Below are 19124 nucleotides of genomic sequence, written 5' to 3' on the forward strand. Positions count from 1 at the left end.
GTAAATGGTATTACACTGTTAAGTGAAACACTTAGTCACTCTGCAGACTTTTATAGGAGGTAGTAATGGAACTAATAATTTTTTTTGCCAGTCCTGGACTTGTGCTAAGGGCCTGAGCACTGTCCTTGGACTTTCTCAAGGCTAGAGCCCTACCACCAGAGCCTCAGCACCACTTCCGGCCTTTTTCCATGTATGTGGTACGAAGAATCAAACCTGGGTCTTTGTGCATGCTAGGCAAACACTCTTCTGGCCCCTGGAACTAATATTTTTTTTTAATATTTACTTAATCATTCATTGTCAGCCTTCAAAGGATTTAGAAATGGACCATTTCTTAAATGTCTTTACAGATAGGAGAGGATCTGTGGAGAGAATTGTTAGTGTGATTCCAGGTGTTACCTCATACCTCTTGGTATGTTCATGGGGTGTTCTCCCTCCTGAAGCCTAGGAAAGTGGCTTCAGGGCCCACTCAGATGCCATGTGTCTGTCTGTGCAATCCAGATGGAGCAGTTCAGAGCTGATGTGTAAATTACATTTTCAGAAATACAAAGGGTAGTGGTCTCTGGTGGGAAGCTCAGTAAATGGGATCCATGAACCAGTGAATTGCATTGATACAATATTACAATTCAAGCAAGACATGCCAGAGTTTCTCCATGGGGCACATACAGGCTGTACATGGGAGCTAACTGGGGTGGCTTTTCTTAGCTTTAGTGCAAGACACCTATGCTTATGGGTGAGAATGGTGTAACAGCCATTCACTGGAAAAGGCCCACAGAAGCACAGTGCAAAGTAAGGACATTGCCAACCATATCTGGTAGAGACACATTTTGCTTAGTCAAAGGTCTTCAGAAACTTTAGGACCCCAAGTGAGTCCCTAAGAGTTTGAAACTGAGTTGGTTTGAGACACTTCATAGGCCCAGAAACACCTGAATCATACAGTATTAACCTGATAATATCTTTCCTATGTGCTTATTCTCCACTATCTCCTTTCTTCCAACTACTATGAGCAGAAGCCACAGTGAAGAAACAGAAAGAGGCAATATGTCAGGTCATTACTAGAGGGAAAATACAGCTACCATTTATCATTGAAGGTTCTTTGCTTCTGCTAGCTCAAGTTACCTAGAGGTGAAGAATTTTAGCTTTGGATGAAGATGAGCATTTTCAATGACCTAGTGAAATTGATTTAGTTTTAGTAAAGTCTAAAGTACTTTTAATTATTTGGGAATAACCAGAAGAGTCTCCAGATCTGTTTTTATCTTCATCTAGCAAGGCCAAGGAAGAGTTTGTCCTAAGGACTGATAGCAAAGACACAGGCAGAGCTCCTTTTGAATGAAGTATTTGAACTCTATCTGTGAAACATCAATATTATATTCATTCACTGAAAGTAGAATATTTCATTTTCGGATTTTTTCATTTAGTTTTATTTTATTTTAATTTTTTCCATATATTTTTATTGTAACTAATACAGGGGTTACATTATATTCACCAGATAGAAGATGCATTACTTCATACATATTGACATTCTTTTTCATGTCATGGTCACCATTTCCCTCCCACCACCTCCACCCCTCGTCTTGTTTTCCCCTCTTCCCTATCCAATTTCAAATAACCAATTAAGCATATATAAAATATATCAAATAGGGTGAAATATTGCAACAATATGAGATAACCAAGAGGCAGCAAGAGAGATGAGAGATAACATAGTACATTAAAGACAACAATCACTCATTATATGGCTTTTGTTTCTATATCCTAGAGGTCCTTTCATTTCGCATCATACTATATGGGCTTATGTTTCTAGATTTTGTTCTATTGTAAATATCTGCTAGGAGAGTCCAAGGTTTCTACTGATTAGGACAAATGAGGGAAACCATTGAGCCTAAGTTCCTTTGAGTCTGGCTTACTTCACTTAATATGATTTTTTCTAAGTCTTTCCATTTTCTTACAAATGGGGCAATGTCATTCCTTCTGACAGCAGCATAGAATTCCATTGTGTATAAATACCACATCTTGTTGATCCACTCATCAACTGAGGGACATCTGGGTTGGTTCCATATCTTTGCTATGGTAAATAGTGCTGTAGTGAACATCGTTGTGCTAATAGCTTTAGTATGTCCTTGTTTCTGGACGATTGGGTAAATGCCAAGTAGTGGAATTGCTGGGCCGTAGGGGAGTTCTATGTTTAGTCTTTTGAGGAACTGCCATACTGCTTTCCATAATGGTTGAACAAGTTTGCACTCCCACCAACAGTGTAGTAGTGATCCCTCTTGGCCACATCCCCTCCAGCATCTGTTATTATTCGTTTTCCTGATCCTGGCCATTCTAACTGGAGTGAAGTGAAATCTCAGAGTTGTTTTGATTTGCATTTCTTTTATGGCCAGAGATGTTGAGCATTTCTTCATGTGTCTACAGGCCATTTTTATTTCTTCTTCAGAGAAGACTCTCTTTAAGTCTTTGGCCCATCTTTTAATGGGATGATTGTTTCTTTGGAAATTAGTTTTGGAGTGAAAATCTTTCTTTTTAATCCCATCTTATTTTTGATGACTTGAATGAAGAAATTGAAATCAAAATGTCTTTACCAAATTTACCCAGAATTTTAATCAAAATGTCAGGTTTTCACATAAAGAATATAGAGCTATAGCTATTTACTACCAGCTGAATTATTCAAAGGGATAAAAATTATTTTTATTAATATTTTACAATAGATTAGTGTTTATGGAAAAGTTGTCAATATAGTTCAGAATTCCTCTGTACCCAATATTATATATCACTAATATCTTCATACATGGATCTCAACTAAAGAACCATTATTAGTAAAAATACATTGAATAATAAAATTTATATTAAAACTTCCTTACTTTTAAATCTGATGTTCCTTTTCACATTCTAGTTTCAATTTTATGTCTCCTTACCCTCTTCTTGGCCTTGAGAGTTCCACAGATATTTCTTGCTATTTATGATTTTCTCTTTTAGGGAATACTGGCTAGATATTTAATAGAATGTCCCTATTTATAGAATATCCTCAATGGGAAGTTTTGTGATATTTTTCTTATGATAAAACTGATGTCATTTATTTCTGAAAGGAAGACTACAGATGTTTATGCTATTCTTAAATCAAATTGAGGATCCATGCTACTAGTATGACTTATCAAGATATCAACCTTGACAAGTTAACTTTGATTAATATGGCTGAAGCAGAATTTGCCATGTTTTTTCACTATAAAATTGTTCTCCTTGTCCCCACACTGTAGTGTATGGAAGGAAATCACAATGACAGCCTACAGTTAAAAGACTTAGGCATTATATTTTACCTCTGTGAGGGATAAGTATCATATATTATTTAGAATTCTGCTGTAATTCAGGTCTCCTCATGTATATACTCAATTATTTATTTATATTAATATGGACTATGAACATTTATTTTATGCTTTAGGTTATAGTCCAAACTTATTAATTTTGTTGAAATGTTGGCCAGTTCTGGCCATCGAGCTCTTTTGGCTTCCATGTTATTTTCAAGTGGACTTTTATGTTAATGTAAGTTTTGGTGTATTAGCCTGGTTTATTCATTTTCTTACTTTCTGGTACTAGAAGAGAATATAGATTTATAATCTTGCCTTGACCCTTGAATTTGCCATTTCTCCAAGGATCCCTGGTTTCTTTCATTGGAGAAATAGGATCAAGGTGATAAGCATGCTTGTTCTTACTAGGATAATTCATGTGTATTCATGTGGGCTTCCGTGGCTTACGCATGTATTCCTAGCTACCCAAGAGGCTGAGGTCTAGAGGATCACAGTAGACAAGTTCATGAGACTCCATCTTCAATTAACCAGCAAAAACGTGGGCTCAACCAGTCTGTGTGTGAAATTATTTTTCAGGGTAATAGGAAAAAGAAATGTTTCAGAGGCTGAGAATTTGGCCTAGTGGTAGAATGCTTGCCTAGCATGCACAAAGGCCTGGGTTCAATTCCTCAGTACCACATAAATAGAAAAAAGCTGGAAATGGTGCTGTGGCTCAAGTGGTAGAGCACTAGCCTTGAGAAAAGGCCAGGGACAGTGTTGAGACCCTGAGTTCAAGCCCCACGACTGGCAAAAAAAAAGAAAAAGAAAAGAAATGGTTTAGCAAAACAAACAAAACCCTCATTATTATTTTTTTTCTTACAGTGCTGAGGCTCAAACTCAGGACCTACTCCATGCTAGGCAAGCATTCTACCACTGAGCTACATCATCTTTTAATTCTTGATTACTCTCATATGTAAAGAATATTTCTTTGAAAAGCATACCTCAAAAAGCAGGTGAAATTAGGCATCTATTCTGACCTACAGACTAGTCCACTAGGGATCTAGCTTAGTACCTTTCACCTGGTCACTTACTGAATACAGTGTTTTCACACTTTGCTCCCCCACCATAACTGATTTCTGTGTGAATAAGAACAAAATACATATTTTGAACCCAATCAATTGGTCCGAAAACAACAGGATAGACATTCCAAAATGAGTTCCACATGTCTTGTTTAAAATATCAACATAAAGACCAGAGTCAATCCTCCTCTCTCACTTTTTATTTTTGCTCCCCAAATTTCATCAAAATAACAGGTGAATCAAATCACAATAGCACTGTAAACCTAAAGAGTTTCCCTCAATGTATGAGATAGTTTTGATACACTCCAAAGAGAGAAAGGTGTAAATAAGGGGAGAAAAGAAAGAAGGAGAAGACAGGAATAGACAACCTATTCCACACAAGACTAAAATAAAAGTATTTCACTTTCCAAAGAAACTTCTGCCTAATTTGGAAGTTACAGAGATCTCCAGACTGCCTTTCTGATGCCAATTATTCAGATTTTAGAAAAACATGAATGATCATGTCACATGAAAATAGCTGTCTAATCATACAACACGGTGAAGAGTCCACCTAATCAAAGAAGGGTTTACTAAGAAAATGAGTTTCTCATATCTTCTCCATTCCTGGCCATCAACACTAAACAACAGCATGACTTGATCACCAGGAATGTCCCTGCTTTTAAGATAAATCAACAAAATGAAAAAGAAGACTCAAAGCAAGCCTCCAAAACAATTCATCTTGAAGAAAGCAAATTAGGTATGAGAAGTAAAATTCTTTTTTAATTTATTGTTGGTGTAATGTACAGAGGGGTTACAGTTAAATTCACCAGGTTGGGGGGCCGGGAGTTTGGCTTAGTGGTTAAAGTGCTTGCCTAGCATGCACAAAGGTCCGGGTTCGATTCCTTGGTACCACATACATAGAAAAAAGCCGGAAGTGGTACTGAGGCTCAAGTGGTAGAGCTCTAGCCTTGAGAAAGTCCAAGGACAGTGCTCAGGCCCTGAGCTCAAACCCAGGACTGGCAAAAAAAAATTCACCAGGTTGTAGGTACATTACTTCTCACACATTGATACCCATTCTCATGTTTTTGTCCCCATTTCCCTCCTTCACCCCCTCCCAATCATCTTGTTTTCCCCCCTTCGCTTTCCTATTTCAAATAAACAAATACACATATATACAATATTCTTGGGATGGTTGTTTCTTTGAAGATTTTTTTGGAAAGATTAAATTCTTTTTAGCTGTAGATATATTTTAGATATGACGCCCTTGTCTGTTGTATGGCTAGTGAAGATCTATGAGAAGTAAAATTCTACAAAACTTTTTTTTTGTCAGTCCTGGTGCTTGAATTCAGGACCTAGACACTGTCCTTGAACTTTCTCAAGGTTGTACTCTACCACTTGAGCCACACCACCATTTCTGGCCTTTTCTGTGTATGTGGTACTCAGTTGAGGCTTTGTGCAAACTACTCTACCACTAGGTAGAGTCTACTACTTGTTGTTTTCAGACTACACAGAAGACTTCTATAAACGTATATATAAAAAAGGTAGGAAAAGAAATAAAAGAGAAAGGAAAAAGGAAAGGGAGGGAGAGAGAGGAGAGAGGAAGGGAGGGAGGAAGAAAGGGAAGAATAAACGAAGGAAGGAAGGAAGGAAGATAGGAAGGAAAGAAGGAAGGAAGGAAGGAAAGAAGGAAGGAAGGAAGGAAGGAAGGAAGGAAGGAAGGAAGGAAGGAAGGAAGGAAGGAAGGAAGGAAAACAAGCAGGCAAATCCAGTAAAGAGGGCTCTTATAGGAACAGTACAAGGAAACATTTAAACTTCATATTTTATACATTCACTGTTTGTGATTTGCTATTGTGCCCATGAATTACTTCTATGATTACAAACTATAGCTTATGGAAATGAAGAAAACATGAAAATGAACAAAGTTAATTTATCTTTTATCTTTGAGATTCAGTTGGTGAAATACAATTGACCATCTGCATGTACTTTTAGGTACATTGAGAATATAAAATAGCATTAAAATATGTCAGGTATTTAGAAAAGAACTGAAAGCACAGTTTTCACTTTTAAACTAATGCTGCATTGTTGCCTAATACAAATAAGCTAATCTGTTCCTTTCTTTGACAAAAAGAAAATAAAAGAGGAAAAGTCTATCCCTTGGTTACTTCAATCTTCTCTTTTGTATATATTTTTATTGTAATTAATAGACGTCTCTCTTTAACTCTTTAGCCAACCTTTTAATGGGATGGTTGTTTCTTTCGTTTTTTTCATATATTTTTATTGTAATTAATAGAAGGGTTACATTATATTCACCAGATAGAAGGTACATTACTTCACATACATTGATACCCTTTCTACTGTCTTGGTCCCCATTTCCCTCCCCCAACCCCAGCCCCTCACCCCTCATCTTGTTTTCCTCCTCCCTATCCAACTTCAAATAACCAAATATGCATATATACAACATATCAGATAACCAGGTAAAATACTGTAACAATATGAGATAATCAAGGAACAACAAAAGAGAGGAGAGATAGTATAGTACATTAAGGACAACAATCACTCATTATATGGCTTTTGTTTATATATCCTGGAGGTCCTTTCATTTAATGTCATGCTATATGGCCTTATGTATCCAGGTTTTGCTCTATTACTTCAATCTTCTCTTAAAATCATTTAGTTAATTTGTAAGTATTTGGATTCCTAAGTGTTGTGTTAAGTATTGTAGGGAAAAGAAAAATAAAGATATTTTCTTTTCTTTTAAAGACAATATTGGGGCTTGAACTCAGAGCCTCATGCTCTGGCTTGGCCTTTTTTTTTTTTTCTTTTTTTGCTTAAAAGGTGGCATTCTATCACCCGAGAGTCTAGTTTTCTCCAAATTATTTAGTATTTATTGAATAATACGAATAGACTATATTTCATAATTCCGTTTAAAAGTGAATTTAGCCTGGTGTGGTGGCTCACACCTGTAATCCTAGCTAATCAGGAAGCTGAGATCTGAGAATCAAGGTTCCAAGCCAGCCCGGGTACAAAAGGACCTAAGACTCTTATCTCCAATTAACCTCTAGAAAATGGGAAGTGGAGCTTGGCTCAAGGGTAGAGTGGTAGCCTTGAGCTGAAGAGCTCAGGGACAGTGCCCAGGCTGAGTTCAAGCCCCGTGACCCCCTCCCCCCAAAAAAGCAAATTTACCAGTAAGGGTAAATTCAGTCTCCTGATCCCATGGTTTATAGTAGACTGAGTCCCCCAACCTGAAAAGAATCCATATATTAATTGGGGAAGGGAATCTCTGAACATAGGTAAGAATCTCAAAGCCTTTTGAGTTGATTGAAGGAATCAGAGAATTTATTCCCTCTCCAACGACTCAGAACCGATGGTGAATGTCTGCTGTGTCACTCAGTCCTCTTGAATAGAATACAAGGATCTAAGTGACAGAGTAAACTTATCCCCTGGATGTGTGACAGCTGTCAAACAGGGCTGGGTAGAAAGGGAACTGCTTCCAATGTTCAAGAACACATCCCAGACACCAGTCAAGTAGGATAGGTTGAGCACTTCCATGGTCTGTAAGATTTAAGAGGGGGTGAGTAAGCTTGTTTGAGAGGCATTATCACTTCTGAAGGAATACTGAAAGGCTAAAGGAGTAATCCAGCATGCTTAAAAAAAAAAAAAACATTGGCTTAAAAAAAAAAAAAACATTAAGGAAGGAGCAACATTATTGACCAGACACCTTAAAATTGTGGAACCCTCGATAAAGATGTTCTTAAATGGGATCAGTAGGAAATGATTTTCCTACAGAAACACAAGTAGAAGTGTATGCATGAGTTAACAGTATACATGTTCCAATTCTGGTGTTTGGGCAGATAATTAGAGATTAGAGTCTCATGGACTTTCCCGACAGAGCTGGATTCAATCTTCAGTCTCAGATCTCACTCTCATGAGTTAGGAGGTTCACAGGCAGGATCATGTTAAGTTGGAGAAATGGCTGTTTCTAGAGCTAAAGCAGGAAAAATACAGACTGAGCTGAAACAAGCTCTTAGTGCAGAAAGTAAGAAAATGCTGGAAAAATAAAAAAATGAGGAACTGCCAAAAGGACAGGAGAGCAAACTGGAAGACTTCAGAAGAGACAAAGCTAGTACAGTTTGAGTAGCAAAATAATATAGTATTTTATTTTACCCAAAAAATAAAGCCAGTATCCATGAATCTACATCAGGATACAAATCCTTAAACAAATAAAAAAAGTAAGGGAGGAGGAAGAAAATCTTCCTTATCAACAGATTTTCAAATAATAAATGTAATTCCTTCCCACACCAATAGGTGAAACCTAATACCCCTCCCTTTGAGGGGAGTTGCATATCAACAAAGAAGGCTTAATCAATTAGGTACTAGAGCCTAAGGTCTGAAACCATGGTTTGAAGCAATCCAAGATAGAAATGACTGAGACTCTTATTCCAATCAAGCAGAAAAAAAAAAAAGTGGAAGTGAGTCTATGGGTCAAGTAGTAAGTAGAACACCACTCTTGATCTTGATCATAAAACCCAAGTAAGAGTAGGAGGCCCTACGTACAAGACCCAGTACTGATGGGTGCGCACACATAAATGTACGTGTGTGTGCATGCAAATACGCACACACTCACACAGACACACACATGCACACACACACACACACACATACATACAGTGGAAGCATCAGAAGATGAAAAAGGTGAAGGTGAAGAAGGAAAGGAGGAGGAGGAGAAAGGAGAAGAAAGCTTAATGAACAAGGTTAACATTAACAGTGGTATACTATGTAGCCCTGTGAAGAACAGCTCAATTTTTTTACAATATTCTTCCCTCAAATGACAACCCTGTTCTAATAATGAGGAAAAATCATATAGTCACATCTTGAGGAACACTGTGCACAATATCTGACCTTTCTAGTGCCCTTCAACAATTCTCAAGATTACAAAAAAAGATGAAGAAAATGCTGAGAAACAATTACAGATCAAAGTACCCCAGAGAGACATGACAATTAAATGCCCTGTCATAGTATCCTTTGGAGTGCAGATTCAAATTTCACTGGTTAAACAGTGAAGGAAGCAATTTTCTTTTTTTATTAAAGAATTTATTAACATTGATTTTTACATAACATTTCAAATGACATATTTAACAAATAAGTATTCAAGAAGGGAATCTATATAAAATCACTGGCACTTAGATTTTAGAACATAAATGAAATTAGACTGAGGGTTTATATGTCATAGATACATATTAATCTATGTATTAAAACATTATGCATATAGAGTCACAAATTTTTATGTCTATGTAGTTGTGTTTATATTTCCAATAACATGTCCATAGCATTGGGCACGCAAATACTGAGTCCTCAGCTCTTGGAATGTTTGAATCTAATAGCCACATATTAAGGATACCATGCGCCTTTTGTTCCTTTGGTCTTGACTTGTCTCACTCAACATGATTCACTCTAGATTCATCCACTTCCCTGTAAATGCCATTATTTTATCTTGTCTGTTGGCTATGTAGAATTCCATTGTAGATAAATAAATAGATAGATAGATAGATAGATAGATAGATAGATAGATAGGCCACATTTTTTGTATCCATTCATCTGCGGTAGGGCATCTGGATTGTTTCCATCACCTGGCTATTGTGAATAGTGCAGAGATGAACATAGCTGAGCAGGTGTCCTTATCATTTCTTGGGTTATGATGTTCAGAATAGATGCCCAGGAGTGGTATTGTGGGATAATAGGGAAAGTCTATTTTCAGTTCTTTAAGAAACCTCCACACTGCTTTCCAGAGTGGCTGAACTTGTTTACAATCCCACCAGCAGGGCAGTAGGGTTACAATTTTCTGTAAATCATTTCTAGTCCTTGTTTCAATGGCAAGATAAATTAACAGTCTCACTAGTCCTGTGGGAACTATCTGCTACATTGTAAAATAGCAGGATAATAAATTAAGGCATTTATGGGTATTTGAAGTTCTAGTGAAACAAGATCTTACTTATACAAGTAATAGAATGAAAATGGAGAAATTTATCTTATGTGATTGCTGTTCTTAATATATTATGTCTTTTATTGCCCTTTGGTTAATTTCATATTGTTACTATATCTGACTTTGTTGCCTGGTATACTGTATATAAGTTTATTTGATTATATGAAATAGGAAAGGAAAGTGGGGAAAATAAAGTGATTGGGAGGGAGTGAGGGAAGGGAAATGGGGACAGAAACATGAGAAGGGGTATCAATGTGTGAGAAGTAATGTACCTACTATCTGGCAAATGTAACTGTTACCCTTCTATACATTACTCCAAGAATAAAAATTTAAAAAGAAATGAAGAGAGGAGAAACCTAGCCTCACAAAATCAATGAAATTCTAATCCATTCTTTTTTTCATATATTTTATTGTAATTAATAGAAGGGTTACATTATATTCACCAGATAGAAGGTGCATTATTTCACATACATTGATACACTTTCTACTGTCTTGGTCCCCATTTTCCTCCCCCAACCCTGGTCCCTCACCCCTCATCTTGTTTTTCTCCCTTCCCTATTCAACTTCAAATAACCAAATCGCATATATACAACATGTCAGATAACCAGGAAAAATACTGTACCAATATGAGATAACCAAAGGATAGCAAGAGATGAGAGATAATGTAATACAATAGGACAACAATTACTTGGTATATGGCTTTTGTTTCTGTATCTTGGAGGTCCTTTCATTTAGCATCATTGTATATGGACTTACGTATCTAGGTTTTGCTCTATTGTAAATCTCTGCTAGGAAAGACCAAGGTTTCTACTGATTAAGACAAATGAGGCAAACCATTGAGTCTGGCTTACTTCACTTAATATGATTTTTTCTAAGTCTTTCTACTTCGTTACAAATGGGGCAATGCCATTCTTTCTGACAGCAGCATAGAATTCCATTGTGGATAAATACCACATCTTCTTGCTGCACTCATCAACTGAGGGACATCTGGGTTGGTTCCATATCTTTGCTATGGTAAATAGTGCTGCAAGGATCATCATTGTGCTAGTGGCTTTAGTATGTCCTTGTTTCTGGACGATTGGGTAAATACCAAGGAGTGGAATTGCTGGGTCATAGGGGAGCTCTATGTTTAGTCTCTTGAGGAATTGTGATATTGCTTTTCGTAGTGGCTGAACAAGTTTGCACTCCCACCAAGAGTGTAGTAGTGATCCTTTCAGGCCACATCCCCTCCAACATCTGTTGTTATTAGATTTCTTGATTCTGGCCATTCTAACTGGAGTGAGGTAGAATCTTAGAGTTGTTTTGATTTGCATTTCTTTTATGGCTAGAGATGTCAATTCTAATCCATTCTTAAAATGAGAAATAATAAATATCATTGATATAAGAGATATAATCTTCCACAGAGAAACCACAGAATTGAATAGTTGCACAACTAGACCTAATAGACATCTGCAGGTTATTCCACCCAGCAACACCAGAATATATGTTTTTTTTAAGTGACACATTTAACATTTTCAAAAATATGCCACATTAAAGGGCATAAAGCAAATTTTGGCAAATTCAGAAACACTGAAATTATTCCCTGAATTCTTTTAGACAATGATGGCATACAAAGGAAAACCCTGTATCTCATACAGATTGAACAACACATTGGTGAATCACTAGGGAGTCATTAAGTAGATAAGAACACAAATCTATCAGTTTATGGTACTTAACAAAATGGAGCACACAAACTACCAGGTCTTTGGGTCATAGCAAAGGCAGTACTCAGAGAAAAATTTATGGATCTGAGTGCCTACATTAACAAATTGGAAAAATCACAAACCAACAATTTAAGGATGTGCCTTAAGCACTTGGAAAAAAACAACAAATCAATTCCAAATCCAGTAGAAGAAAACAAATTATTAAAATTAAAGCAGAAATAAATGAATTAGAGTCCAAAAAAACTACTAAAAGAATCAACAAAACAAGGAGTTGGTTCTTCGAAAAAGTTAACAAAATTGACAGCCCCTTAGCAAATATGACAAAAAAAAAAGAAGGGAGCATACCAAAGTAAACAAAATCATGGATGAGAATGGAAATATCACTACAAAAATCACCAAGATCCAAAGAATAATTTTCAAACCTTCATGCCAACAAATTTGAAAATCTAGAAGAGATGGATGAATTTCTAGCCAATATTAACATACCCAAACCAACTAAAGAGACCTATTTCATGTATTGAAATAGAAATGGCAATAAGAGACCTCATCCAAGAAAATCCCAGGGCCTGATGGATTTACACCTGAATTCTATAATGCCTTCAAACAGAGCTCACACCAATACTCCTCAAACTCTTCAATAAAATTGAAAGTGGAAGCTCTTTGACAAACTCTTTCTATGAAACCAGCATAACTCACATCTCAATCCAGGCATGGACTCATCAAACAAAGAGAACTTTAAGCCCATTTCTTTGTTAAACATTGATGCAAAACTTTGCAACAAATACTAGCCAATCACTTTCAACAACTCAGCAAAAATATTATACACTATGATCACATAGGATTCGTCACAGGGATGCAAAGCTGGTTCAATATACGCAAGTCAAAATAATTCATCATATCAATAGGAGCAATGACAAGAATCACATGATTAGCTCAGTAGCTGCAGAAAAAGCATTTGTGAAGCTCCACAGCCCTTTATGGTAAAAGCTCTGGAAAAACTAGGAATCCATGGAACATTCCTCAGTATAATAAAGGCTGTGTATGACAAACCTACAGCTACATTATACTTAATGGTGAAAAGCTAAAGCCACTTCCTCTAAAATCAGGAACAAGACAAGTATGGCCACTCTCTCCACTCCTCTTTAATATATTAAAATTCCTAGACAGAGCAATAAGGTGAGAAAGCAACCATGAAGGAGATCCAAATAGGGAAAGAGGAAGTGAAACCTTCCCTCTATGCAGATGACATGATTCTGTATTTAATGAACCCAATAGACTCCACTCTCAAGTTGTTTGAGTTGATTCAAAACTTTGGCAAAGTAGCAGAGTATAAAATTAACCCTAAAAATCAACAGCTTTCCTGTATGCCAGCAACAAGAAGAGTGAGGCAGAAATCAGGAGAGCAACTTCTTTTGCAATAGCCTCAAAGAAAATAAAATACATAGGAATTAACAAGAATGTAAAGGACTTTTATGATGAAAACTTTAAAAACCTGAAAAGGCAAATTAAAGCAGAACTGAGGAAATAGAAAAACCTCCCATGCTCCTGGATTGGAAAAATAAACATGAAATTGGCAATCCTGCAAGGGCTATCTACAAATTTCAATGCCATACACATCATTATCCCAATTCATACTCTAAGGAAATAGAGGAAACAATCCAAAAATTCATATGGAATAATAAAAGACCCTGAATAGCCAGAGCAATCCTAGGCAGAAAGAACAGTAGTGGAGGAATATCAATACCAAACTTCAGACTCTATTACAGAGTGATAGTAACCAAAACAGCTTGGTACCAGTGCAAGAATAGGCCTCAGGACCCAAAAATCAACCCACAGATCTATGACCATCTAATCTTTGATAAGGGAGCCAAAAAATTAGGATGGAAGAAAGACAGCCTTTTCAACAATTGGTGCTAGCAGAACTGGTTAAGCACCTACAGAAAACTAAAGTTGGATCCTTCTATGTCACCCTGCACCAGGACTAACTCCAAATGGATCAAAAACCTCCAGGTAAAAGCAGGTACAATGAAAACTTTACAAGAAGGAATAGGAGATACACTAAGTCTCCTTGGCACAGGTCGAAACTTTCTTATTAAGGACTCAGAAAGACAACAAATCAGAGAAAGTCTGGATAAGGGGGACTGCATTAAACTGCAGAGCTTCTCTATGGCAAAGGACATAGCTAGCAAGTTAAATAGAAAGCCCACAGAGTGGAAGAAGATCTTCACAAGCCATACAATACACAAGGGCCACATATCTAAAATATATCAACAGATAAAAAATTTAATTTCTCCCAAAAAATCTTCAACAAAACAACCTTCCCATTAAATGGTGGGCTAAAGACTTAAAGAGAGACTTCTCTGAAGAGGAAAAAAGAATGGCCTATAGACACATGAAGAAATGCTCAACATCTCTGGCCATAAAAGAAATGCAAATTAAAACAACTTTGAGATTCCACCTCACTCCATTTAGAATGGCCATTATCAAGAAAGCTATTAACAACAGATTCTGGCAGGGGTGTGGCCAGGAGGGATCACTGTCGGGGGAGTGTAAACTCATTCAACCACTATGGAAAACAGTATGGTGGTCTTGAAAAGGCTAAACATAGAGCTCCCCTACGACCCAGCAATCCTACTCTGTAACATTTACCTAAAGCCACTAACACAACGATGTTCATTGCTGCATTTTCTACCATAGCAAAGATATGGAACCAACCCAGATGCACCTGGGTTGGTTCATGATTGGATCCACAAGATGTGGTACTTAAACACATTGGAATTATGCTGCCATCAGAAAGAATGACATTGCCACATTTGAAAGGAAATTGAAAGAATTGGAAAAAATCATATTAAATGAAGATAGACAGACCCAAAGGAACATAGGCTCAATGGTTTCCCTCATTTGTAATAATTAGTAAACATCTAGGACTCTCCTAGCAGAGGATTACAATAGCTCAAAACCAGTGTACATAAGGTCATATAGGATGAGACTAAATGAAATGAACTCTAGGATACGGAAACAAGAGTTTTATCCTGTGTGATTGTTGTTCTTAATGTACTATGTTATTTCTCTTCTCTTTGTATGCCCTTATTGTTAATCTCATGTTGTTTCTGTATCTGACTTTTTTACCTGGTATATTGTATATATGTTTATTTGTTTTTTTAGAAAAAGAAAGGGAAGGGGGGAAACAAGATGATTTGGAGGGAGTAGAGGTAGGGAAATGGGGATAGAATATGAGAAGGGGGTATCAATGGGCAAGAATTAATGCATGTACTACTGAGTAATGTAACTGTAACCCCTCTATATATTATTCTGACAATAAAAAAAGAAAAAAGAGATACAATCAATCTAGAATGAGTGGTGAATCAGAGTCTTGGTTAATTTAGTACTCTGATTACTTGGGTTATTCATGCTTATAAATGTCTTACTTTTGATGTTTTAAGGGACTGACTAGACAGTGTCAATGTCATTCAGCAAAGACCTGCAGGACACTTTGCAACCATTTGCAATGGAGAAAAATGTTTCACATAAGGGAGTTGTGTGTAAGAGTTATTGAAAAGAAGTTACTACCCAATTTAATTCTTCAGTGGTTTTTCATAAAGGGTCTAAGAAAGCAAGTACAATTCCACAAATGTATAGGGAGGGCATATTCACATGGAGATGAAGCTGAAATTGATGAAGAAGTAATAGGCATTCATTTTAACCAGGAAAGGTAACATAATGACTTTGTTTTGACTTGCTTTGTCATGGAGTCAGAATGACCTTGTTAATGCTCTCTGAATTTATGTCCAACAGGAGAACAACATGGCCTAACTGTAAGCAACAGAGTACTTTGTAGCATCAGGATCTTTTTACATTCACAAAAACCAAAATGCCTCCTCCTGACATGTCATCTGTATTAGTTGGACTTGTCTGTTATAGAATATAAGATTTTTTTTGTCAGTCGTGGGACTTGAATCTGGGCTTGAATGCTGTCCCTGAGCTCTTCACCTCAAGGCTAGTTCTCTACCACTTAAGTCACAGTGCCACTTCTGATTTTCTGATGGTTAATTGGAGATAAGAGTCTCACAGACTTTAGTGCCTGGACTAGCATTGAACTGTGATATCCTCAAATCTCTGCCTCCAGGGTATCTGGGATTAGGGTGCCCAGCTGAGGATGCTCTTCTTTAACTTATGTTTGTGTTGTGCAAAACAGGTCACTAGTGGGGACATTACTAACCCCCTATTCTTCTTGAAACATTCTCTTCTCTTGGCCTTTCTGACACTGCTTATCTAGCCTTGACCCTTGGCTTCTTTTCTTCTTGAATTCTTACTGCTTGACTTTTTTTTTAGTTTCCTGAGACTTGTCCCTAAGTCCTTTGCTTTTCTATTTCCTCACTTTCCCATTCATTGTACAGTGATTCATCCATTCTTGTAGCTGTAAGTGCTACTTCCACAGTAAAAGGTTCTAAATTTATATGGCTAGCCCAAATCTCTCCTTTGAGCTCTAGATTCATTTCTCCAACCAGCTACTAAATTTCTTCTTTTAAAATTTTACAAGAACCTGAAACTTAAATTACCTAAAAAGAATTGTATTGATTTTGTCCTGAAGTCATTCCTCCTCCAGACTTTACTATCTCAATAAATAGCCCCACTATCTACTCCAGATCCTTAACCTTGTAACTTGGAAACCAAACTTGATTTGTGCATGTCCCCATTAGTAGATTCTGTTCCTCCAAATCCAGAAAGCATTCCACATCTCTCCACTGCTAGCCTCACACATGCTACAACTGTCTCTCCTCTCCAAGCAGCAATAAACCAGCAAGTCTTTCAAACATCCATCCCAGCTTCCACCTCAGATCTTTTGCCAACCCATTCTCCCAAAATCTCTCATCTTTTAAAAGCACAAAGTTGATTAATCTTTTTTCCTTTACCTTTAAATGTTTTCATAACCTCCTAAAGGACTTGAAAATCAAATCCCAACCCTATCCCATGTACATCTTTACAATTCCTGCCTATCAGACTTATTCTATCATTCACCCTCCTTTTGTGCTCATTATGGTCTAGTCACACACATTTTAAAAGTAATTATCCACAGGGCCAGGAGTTTGTAGAGAGCTTGCCTAACATGCATGAAGACCTGGATTCAACTCCTCTGTACCACATACATAATAAAGCTGGAAGTGGTGCTTTGGCTCAAGTGGTAGAGCTCTAGCCTTGAGTAAAGCCAAAGGACAGTGGTCAGGCCCTGCGTTCAGGCCCCAGGACTGGCAAAAAAGTAATAATTATCCAATTTGTTAAGTTTTTTCCCTTCTTGGTGATTTTTGAGCCTGTCTCCATTATAAATTCACCTTCCTCCTCACCACCTATGATACATCTTCCTCTGTTTGGGTGCCTTCTTCATGTGGAATATTGCTGCTCATCTCTTAGTCTGTGTTTCTGTGTTCATCCTTTCCTTCATATTAAAATGTTCAAGGCAAGGGCAGCAGTCTTTCTGGTTTCTGTTCCATAGTTCTGCATTCCGTACACAAGTAACAATCAGTGAATAGTTTTGAACAAACACATGGACAGATAAAATGACTGCCATCACTATTACTTATGAATAAATTAGATTTATTCTCATCAGCTTTAAAATATTGCATGAGTAAAGGGAGATGGCTAACGGTGCCCTTTGAGAAACATCAAAGAACATCAAAGTGGTTTCTTGTCTTTAGGAGGTAAAAGATGAAAGGAGGGTGAGGAGATTCAGGAATAGAAGAAAAAAATTTTTTCATATATTTTTTATTGTAATTAATAGAAGGGTTACATTATATTCACCAGATAGAAGGTGCATTATTTCACATACATTGATACCCTTTCTCATGTCTTGGTCCCCATTTTCTTTCCCCCCACTCCCACCCCTCATCTTGATTTCCCCCCTTCCCTATCCAGTTTCAAATAACCAAATACACATATATACAATATATCAGATAACAAAGTGAGATACTGTAACAATATGAGATAACCAAGGGACAGCAAAAGAGATGAGAGATAACATAGTACTTTAAGGACAACAATCACTCATTATATGGCTTTTGTTTTTATATCCTAGAGGTCCTTTCATTTAGCGTCATACTGTATGGCCTTAGGTATCTAGGTTTTGCTCTATTGCAAATCTCTGCTAGGAGAGCCCAAGGTTTCTACTGATTATGACATGGGAGGGAAACCATTGAGCCTATATTCCTTTGAGTCTGGCTTACTTCACTTAAAATGATTTTTTCTAAGTCTTTCCATTTCCTTACAAATGGGGCAATGTCATTCTTTCTGACAGCAGCATATAATTCCATTGTGGATAAATACCACATCTTGTTGATCCACTCATCAACTGAGGGACATCTGGGTTGGTTCCATATCTTTGCTATGGTGAATAGTGCTGCAATGAACATCATTGTGCTAGTGGATTTAGTATGCCCTTGTTTCTGGAAAGTTGGGTAAATGCCAAGTAGTGGAATTGCTGGGTCATAGAGGAGCTCTATGTTTAGTCTTTTGAGGAACTGTGATACTGCTTTCCATAGTGGTTGAACGAGTTTGCACTCCCACCAACAGTGTAGTAGTGATCCCTCTTGGCCACATCCCCTCCAGCAATTGTTGTTATTAGAGTTTTTGATCCTGGCCCTTCTAACTGGAGTGAGGTGGTATTTTAGAGTTGTTTTGATTTGCATTTCTTTTATGACCAGAGATGTTGAGCATTTAGAAGAAAAAATTTTGAGTTTGAATTCAGAAGGCCAAATGTTTGAATCAACTATAGGAACTTTGCTCAATTCTCTGTAGACTGAATAAAGCTCCTCCAAAGTTCCCTTCATTTTATTAATTACCACTGTATACTACTATTCACTGGAACCCATTAATTACTACTTTATATTTCAAAAGAGGCTTTACCGCTGTAATTAAGAATTTGATTTAATCCTAGGTTATGCAAATGGGCCCAGTGTAATCACCAGTATCCTTAAATGCAAAAGAACTGGAGTCAAAAATGGGCCTTACCACCAAGGTGAAGCAATATGTCATAGGATATGGAATTCAGAAAGCCTCTAAAAGCCTGAAAGGCATGGAAATTCATTTTCTCCTTCATCCTCCAGGAAAGTCACAG

Source organism: Megascapheus bottae, chromosome 8 (assembly GCF_031878675.1).
Source record: "Megascapheus bottae isolate mThoBot1 chromosome 8, mThoBot2.hap1, whole genome shotgun sequence".
Lineage (NCBI taxonomy): Eukaryota > Metazoa > Chordata > Mammalia > Rodentia > Geomyidae > Megascapheus > Megascapheus bottae.